Here is a 7,728-nt window from a genome sequence, read left to right as displayed (position 1 = left end):
TAGGTCTTGTGGTCATATTTAACACAGACAATTCAATGTTGAAATTATTTTCACTTTTATCTTCTGTTACAAGAAAATTAGCAGCAATCAAACTATAATTTTCTTTTTATTATTATTTCTGAACAGGCCTGAGAGTTAAAAGAGAAAGTAAGGTAACATAAGTGACAAACTAAATGACCTAGCAAGTGTTTGACTGAGATAAGTCATAACACTCTGCTAAAAATTGAAAAACTGTCACTTCCTTGTTAGAGCTGAAAATAGTTCTTACAAGTTGTTCTTCCTGATGCAAAACCATATTAAGCTTTGTGTATTAATACAAATCACTCAAAACAATTCCAAGTAAGTACATATAGATTTAGAGAGAATTATGTAATGAATAATACTAGATTGTTGATAAAGCATTTACTCCAGTTTAAATGAGTATTTTATCCAAAGAGCACTGACTTGAGGTTTTTCTCTTTCCTTCTATAAATTTAGTGCTTACATACCAATTCCACTTAATAAATATGTGTTGTGCAGCTGTTAGGTAAAAATTCAGAGACTAGGTGCTCCCAGGACTACCAAAGTGAATCATATGTAGTGAAGGCTTTATAATTTACAGTAAAATCATAGTTATGAATATGAAAATTTATAATTTACTATAATGAAAGGCAGCATAAATACAGTGGCTATTCCTAGGATGAGTAGGCTATTTTTAATTGAAATGTTGAAAAATGAGTTTATAAAAGTAATATTATTTTGGGATAGAATTGGAAGTCTGTGCAGTGTTTCAAAAGCTCGTGTTGGGCTTTTAGGGAGCTCATTCTGGTAGAGGGTCTGTCAGGATCAAAGTTATGGAGAACTGAAAGCTCATGGTATATTCAGGGAATGGCCAGTTGAGAGGATAAAGAAGGAAAAAGAGGTGTCCTTACACAGCTAGATTGCTGGGTAAGCAGACTCTGTAAGGCTGATGCCTGAGCTTGAAGTCCAGAGCACAGGCAGATGGGAAAGAAAGACAGATGTAAAGTGGGGAAGAGCAAAAACAAGGTGGGGCTCACAAGGACAGACTGAAACCCGTGTCAATTCTCATTGCCCCAGATCTTGATGCTATGAGTGTCCTGCAGAATCTGAGTCCCCTCACGATGGAGTTAATCACACACCCCTGGTCTGGGAGTCAGAAAAGGTGAAGGAGGATCCCGGGGCAGGTGGAAACAGTTGGAAGCCTGGCTGCTGCCTCACACCAATGAGGTCATCCAGCAGGTAAACAACGGTGTGCGTGTGCTTGAGCTACAAAGATTCCCTCCAAATCTCATGCAAGACTCTCTCCTGTGCCCCTCCCTATGCAGAAACACACGGGCAGGGGAATTCTGGGAAGTATAATTTAGCCTGGCCACCACACATGATGTTTTGGTTTATTTTAGAAACATTTTAATAAAGGGAACACAGTGATAAAGATATCTGGAAAACATTTTGGTAGATGAAGATCTAGCTTATTGCGAGATCCATACTCCAGAAGTTTTATAAACTTTGCTTAATGGAGAATATATCTGGCTTGGCCCCAGCAGGAAACAAGTCCTTTTGAGGTGAGATTTTGATGAAAATCTGTTAAATTTATCTAAGTGAAGAGAACCAGGAAGGAAAACTGGGGCATCTAGAACAGGACTGGCAGGAAGCCTTTCCTTCCCCACAGCTCTGGCAGGCTGAGCTCCACGGGAACTGTGATGGTCAGCAGCAGCTACAGCCAGAGCCTCAGCGTCACCCAGAGAAGCAGAGAAGAAATTCCCTGGCCCAGTCTCATCCTGCCTTTGGGTTTCCTGCCAAAGCCTCCTGGGACGGAAAGCAGCAGATACAATGGCTCAAAGTGGATGTGGGAGGCACAGAGAGCAGCTAGCTCAGTGAACGGTATCTAATTCAGCCAAACTTCCTAACATTTACCAAAGAGCCTGAAATAGTCATGATGATAAATAATCTGGTGTAAGGTTTACATTTTCTGTGAAACTTGTTCTTTTCCACTGGTGTTGAAATATATTCATCATCATCTTGACAAATGCCATTAATTTTCATTTTTCTTCAAATGGAACATTGCCCTATAAATTATTTTCACAGCAAAGAGTGACTCAACTCTCAATAAAAGTGATTTATGGAAATCTGCCATGTTCTCACTCTGCTACTCATAAATTTTCTGCATGTAGTCAAACTTCTTTAAGTGTTCTGAGTCACAATAACTCATGGTCAGGCACTGAAATGCAATTCAACTATTCGAAAGGTGAACACATATAATGGGTTGATATGTCATTCAAGTAATAATATAAGAAAGCGAGCGGCTCAACAAAGTCAAAGCACACATGCACTTAGTTCAAAAAGTTGGTGGATTTAGACTCATAAAGTCTGTGCCATAACAAATACTCCTCAAGTGTATGCTCATTTTCAGTATACACTTTCCTCCTCTCTATTTTCAAGTGCTTCCATGTACGTCATCTTATTTATCCCCGAATAGAGGAATTATCCCCATAAGGCAGATGACAAAACTGAAACCCAGGAAGTTTAAATGACTTGCTCACTCTATTCAGCTGGGAAAGCTAACAACCCATAAATTGAAAGCAGGTACTGTGCTTTCAAACACTCCAACTTTAATAAAATACTTTACAATATATTAAAAGGCCAGGGGCGCCTGGGTGGCTCAGTCGGTTAAGTGTCCGACTTCGGCTCAGGTCCCGATCTCACAGTCCGTGAGTTCGAGCCCCACGTCGGGCTCTGTGATGACTGCTCAGAGCCTGGAGCCTGTTTCGATTCTGTATCTCCCTCTCTCTCTGACCCTCCCCCATTCATGCTCCGTCTCTCTCTGTCTCAAAAATAAATAAACGTTAAAAAAAAATTTTTTTTTAAATAAAAGGCCATTTACCTGCTTGCTGACTCTGTAACCTATACTTTCTGTGACCTGTCGTCCTAAAAATCGGTCTTTTGATTTCACTCCTGGGAGGGCCCTGCCTTGTCAGGAGGAAGTGTTAGTACAGTCATATAGAAAAGCCTTTAACATTTTAAACCTCTTTGCACACTTATCAGGTCCAGAGCAATTAAAAATGAACAAGCAATCAGACAAAACCAACTCAAGTGGTAGTAGTGACCTTTGAAAGCTACTCTTTAGGTCAAGAGACCATCAACTGATGGCTATAAGGACAGAAGTCATCAAAGGTACCTGAAACACAGATAACCAGCTCAAAGCCAGCTCAGAAAAGGAACCCTGCCAGAAGCTTGTGTTTGTCTATTTAATCTTCTTCAACAAACACTGGAGAACACAAGGTTGTGTGAAAGGTTTCTCAGACATATATTTTTAGGAAAGTCTACTCTTACCTGCCATTTTCCTTTCATTCACAATGATATTATTTACTGTGTTCTTACTACATGCCAAACACTCTTAGATCTTTATGTAGTAAACTCACTCATCCCCATATAGGCCCTATGACATAGGTGCCCTTTTTATCTTGACTTTTAGGTAACCAAGCAAGCAGAGGAAGGTGAAGTGACTTGGCCCAGGTCACCCAGCTCAGCAAAGCTCTGAGCCCAGACAATCTCTCTCTCTCTCTTTTTTTTCTTTTCTTTTTTTTTTTAATTTTTATTTTTTTTATTTCAACGTGTTTTTTTTTTTTTTTTTTTTTTTTTGGGACAGAGAGAGACAGAGCATGAACTGGGGAGGGGCAGAGAGAGAGGGAGACACAGAATCGGAAACAGGCTCCAGGCTCTGAGCCATCAGCCCAGAGCCTGACGCAGGGCTTGAACTCACAGACCGCGAGATCGTGACCTGGCTGAAGTCAGACGCTTAACCGACTGCGCCACCCAGGCGCCCCTCTCTTTTTTTTCTTAATGTTTATTCGTTTACTTCTGAGAGAGAGAGTGGGGGAGTGGTTGAGAGAGAGGGAGGGAGACTCCCAAGCAGACTCTGCACTGTCAGCACAGACCCCAATGCGGGGCTTGAACCCACAAACCATGACCTGAGCCAAAGTCAGACGTTTAACCGACTGAGCCACCCAGGCACCTCTACTCTTTTTTTTTTAAATGTTTATTTATTTATTTTGAGAGAGAGAGAGAGAGAGAGAAGAGAGAGCGGGGCAGGGGCAAAGAAAGAGAATCCCAAGCAGGCTCTGTGCTGTCAGTGCAAAGCCTGAGGTGGGGCTCAAACTCATGAGCTGTGAGTTCAGGACCTGAGCAGAAATCAAGAGTCAGAGGCTTAACTGACTGAGCCACTCAGGCGCCCCTGGATGGTCTGACTCTTAACCTCTATGTCTTATTGTACTCCAGTTCAGGCCTTCATCAGTTCCCTTAGATGCATTCCTGTTCACCTGAAATCTTCCAGAGCACAAGCATCTGTACCAGTAGAGTGCCCAGTACTGTGAATGCTCAGCCGAGTTCATTGTATGATTGATAGAATGAATGAAGGAGGGACAGATGAATGAAAGAATGAGTATAGAAATGTGTTCTGAGAGGTCAGAAAAAGAAGAGATTCTTTTAGAGTAGGTGGGGAAGGAAGAAAAGGTTACATCAAAGAGCCTTGAATAATGGTAGGATTTCAAAAGGCAGAGATAAAGAAAAGGGAATTTCAGGTGGAAAAATTATATAAAGCTGGAGACACTGGAAAGCCTGGAGATACAGTCAGAGAACTGCAAGTTGAACAAATTGGCAGTGGCTTATTCTTGGGCTACATGAATGAAGGTAATGCAGGGAGAGGTCTGATCAGGTTAACGTGAGGTTAGTTTGCTGAATGTTTTATTTTTTTTCATTTTAATAGTTTTTGTTTAAAGCTGTGTATAAGATTAGTTTATTCCTACATCTTCTCAATTGTTTCTTTCTTATATTTGCCCTTTTATTTTACTACTTGGTGAGATTTGGTTTTACGTTCAAGGATCTTTTTGTGGTCTTTGTCCACTTTTAGTCTAGTGATAACCACCTTGCTGGGGTGAATGCCCACATGGACAGTTGTGCCACTTGCCTTCTGTCGCTGTACTTATTCAGTGTAGATGGCATACTTTTTCCCATACACCTGGACTACTTTGCCAATTTGCTGACCTTTGTAGTGTCCTTGCACAAGCTGTACTTCATCATCCTTCCGGATGGCCACGGGTCAAATGTTGTACTTCTGTCTCAGCTTTTTGGAAAGAGAGGAAGATACAATCTCTCTGCAAATGTGGGAAAGGTGCATTGAAATGCCTTCTATGGTTCTTGCTCCGCTCAGAAGTCACAGAGGGATTGGACTTCATCTTGGCCACTGGCACTTCAGCGATGGCCGCAAAAAGAAAGAAGTACTGAATGTTTTATAGCAGGCTGAAGGAATCACTGCTTTAAAGAACTGGATGCCTCCGGAGGAGTATAAATGTAGATGTAAAGGATGACAATCTTGGGACTATGCTTTTGGGAAACTGAATGGGCAGTATGTGTCAGAAATTCAGGGCAGGGGTTGCTGACCTATAATGAATGAATACATGAATGAGTCTTAGGACGTCTGTGAATCCCTGAAAGGCACACAAAATTTTGTCTGTATTTGTTTATGTACATATTTCTACTGAGACTGTCTACAACCTCTCAATGATTCTCAAAAATTGTGACCATTCCCCTGCCCCAAACAGGACAGCCACAAGGCAAACATCCAAATAGATACCATAATTCCATATATCTAAATATCTTAATATTATAAATGAAGTTAAACTGTTGAATAAAATATGTTCTTCAACCTCACAATATGTAGTACAGTAATGATATTCAAATTTTACTTTGAATTTACTTTCATAAAAATGTAAATTAATGTAAATACTAAAACCTCAAAATATTAAACATGTTAAAAACTATATATAAAAACTATCCATTAAAAACTAAAAAGCAATTAAAATAATGATGAGATACTACTACGTACCTATGCTAATAGGTATCCAAAACACCAACAACACCAAATGCTGGTGAGGATATGGAGAAACAGAAGATCTCATTCACTGCCGGTGGGAATGCAAAATGATGCAGCCACTTTGGAAGACAGTTTGACAGTTTCTTACAAAACTAAACATGCTGTTATCATAGAGTCTGGCAATCCCGCCCTTTGGTTGGTGAGTGGATAAACAAATTGAGCATAGCCAGACAATGGTATATTATTCAACAACAAAAAAGAAATGAGCTATAACCTACAAAAAGACACACTGGAAACTTGAATGCATATTACTTAGTGAAAGAAGCCATTCTAAAAAGGCTACATACTATACAATTCCAACTATATGACATTTTGGAAAAGGCAAGAGTGTGGAGACATAAAAAAAATCAGTGGTTTCCAGGAAGGAAGGGGGTGATGAATAGGTGGGCCACAGGAATTTTTTAAAGCAGTAAACTATTTAGTATGATACATGTGGATATGTTTATTTAAATTCAATTCAAAAAGAAAATCACACACACATTCACATGCTCCCCCCACCCCCACACACACTCCAGAGCATGTACAACACATAGTGAATCCTAATATAAACTATGGACTTTAGTTAATAATGTATCAATAGTGGCTCATCAGTTGTAACAAATGTATCCACTAATGCCAGAGGAGGGTTTTGGTGAATATAAAAACTTAAAAATTATTTAAATAGAAAGGAATTTTATTAATTTATTAATTCATGCATTTGGAAGCTGATATTGATACATAAACTTAAGATTATTTCTTCTTGATTAATTGATCTCTTTATCACTAAGAAATCACTTTCTTTATCACTACTACTATTTCTGCTCTGAAATGTGTTTTGTCTAGCATTAATGGAAATACTCTTGGTTTCTTTTGATTTGTGTTAGCTATCTTTTTTCTATTCTTTTGTTTTCAATCTGTTTGAATCTTTATATTTAATAAGAGATTTTCTTGTAGGCAGCATTTAAAAAAAGCATTTTGCTTTTTATCCAATCTGACCATCTCTGCCTTTTAATTAAGAGTGATTAGACCATTTATATTTAATGTGATTATTTTGTGTTAGATTGACATCTAATCTTGCTGTTTGTTTCCTATTTGTTCCATCTCTGTTCTCTTTTCCCTCTTTTTTTGCTTTCTTTTGGATCAATTAAACATTTTAATGGTTCCATTTTTGTTCTCTTTTCCTGGAATGTTATTTTGTCATTTTAGTTGCTTTGGGGTTTATAGTATCCCTCATTCACTTATTACAGTTTACTTTCAAGGGATATTATATCATTTTACAAATAGTTTATGAGCCTATTTTAAGGTTCTATTATTGTCATACATTTTTCATTGGAATATTTTATAAATCCCACACTATATTTTTATTATTTTTGTTTAAATAGCTAATTATCTTTTAAAGACATTTAATAATAAGAAAAAACTTGCATATTTATTTATGTAGTTACCATTTCTGGTATTCTTCCTTTTTTATTGGTAGATGTCCATATTTCCATCTAGCGTCATTTTCCTGTTGCCTGAAGGGCTTCCTTTCATATATCTTACAGTGTGCTGGTAATAAATTTTATAGTCTGTTGGTAATAAATTCTTTCAGTTTTTTATGTCTGAGAAAATATTTATTTCACCTTCGTTTGTAAAAGATACACTGTGTATAAAATGATAGACTGACAGTATTTTCTTTTAATATTTTTACCTTTTAGTCCTCCACCATTTCTCTGTTATATTATTACAGATGTGAAATTTGCTGTTTTCCTCATCTTTTTATCTTTTTTTCTTCTCTACATAATATGTCTTTTTTCCTCTGGTTGCTTTTAAGATGTTCT

The 7,728-nt window shown here is 38.0% G+C and overlaps 1 pseudogene; it reads right to left on the bottom strand.

The window, feature by feature from the left end:
- Nucleotides 1-4,203: 4,203 nt before the first annotated feature.
- On the bottom strand, nt 4,204-5,231 carry LOC124528037 (60S ribosomal protein L26-like; annotated as a pseudogene).
- Between the last annotated feature and the right edge of the window lie 2,497 nt (nt 5,232-7,728).

This window comes from Lynx rufus, unplaced genomic scaffold (assembly GCF_022079265.1).
Source record: "Lynx rufus isolate CCGP_SWC_20201006 ecotype Redwood Valley unplaced genomic scaffold, mLynRuf1.p SCAF_6, whole genome shotgun sequence".
NCBI classification, from domain to species: Eukaryota; Metazoa; Chordata; class Mammalia; order Carnivora; family Felidae; genus Lynx; species Lynx rufus.
The sequence above is the reverse complement of the archived record's forward strand: the minus strand, read 5'-3'. Positions and strand labels throughout refer to the sequence as shown.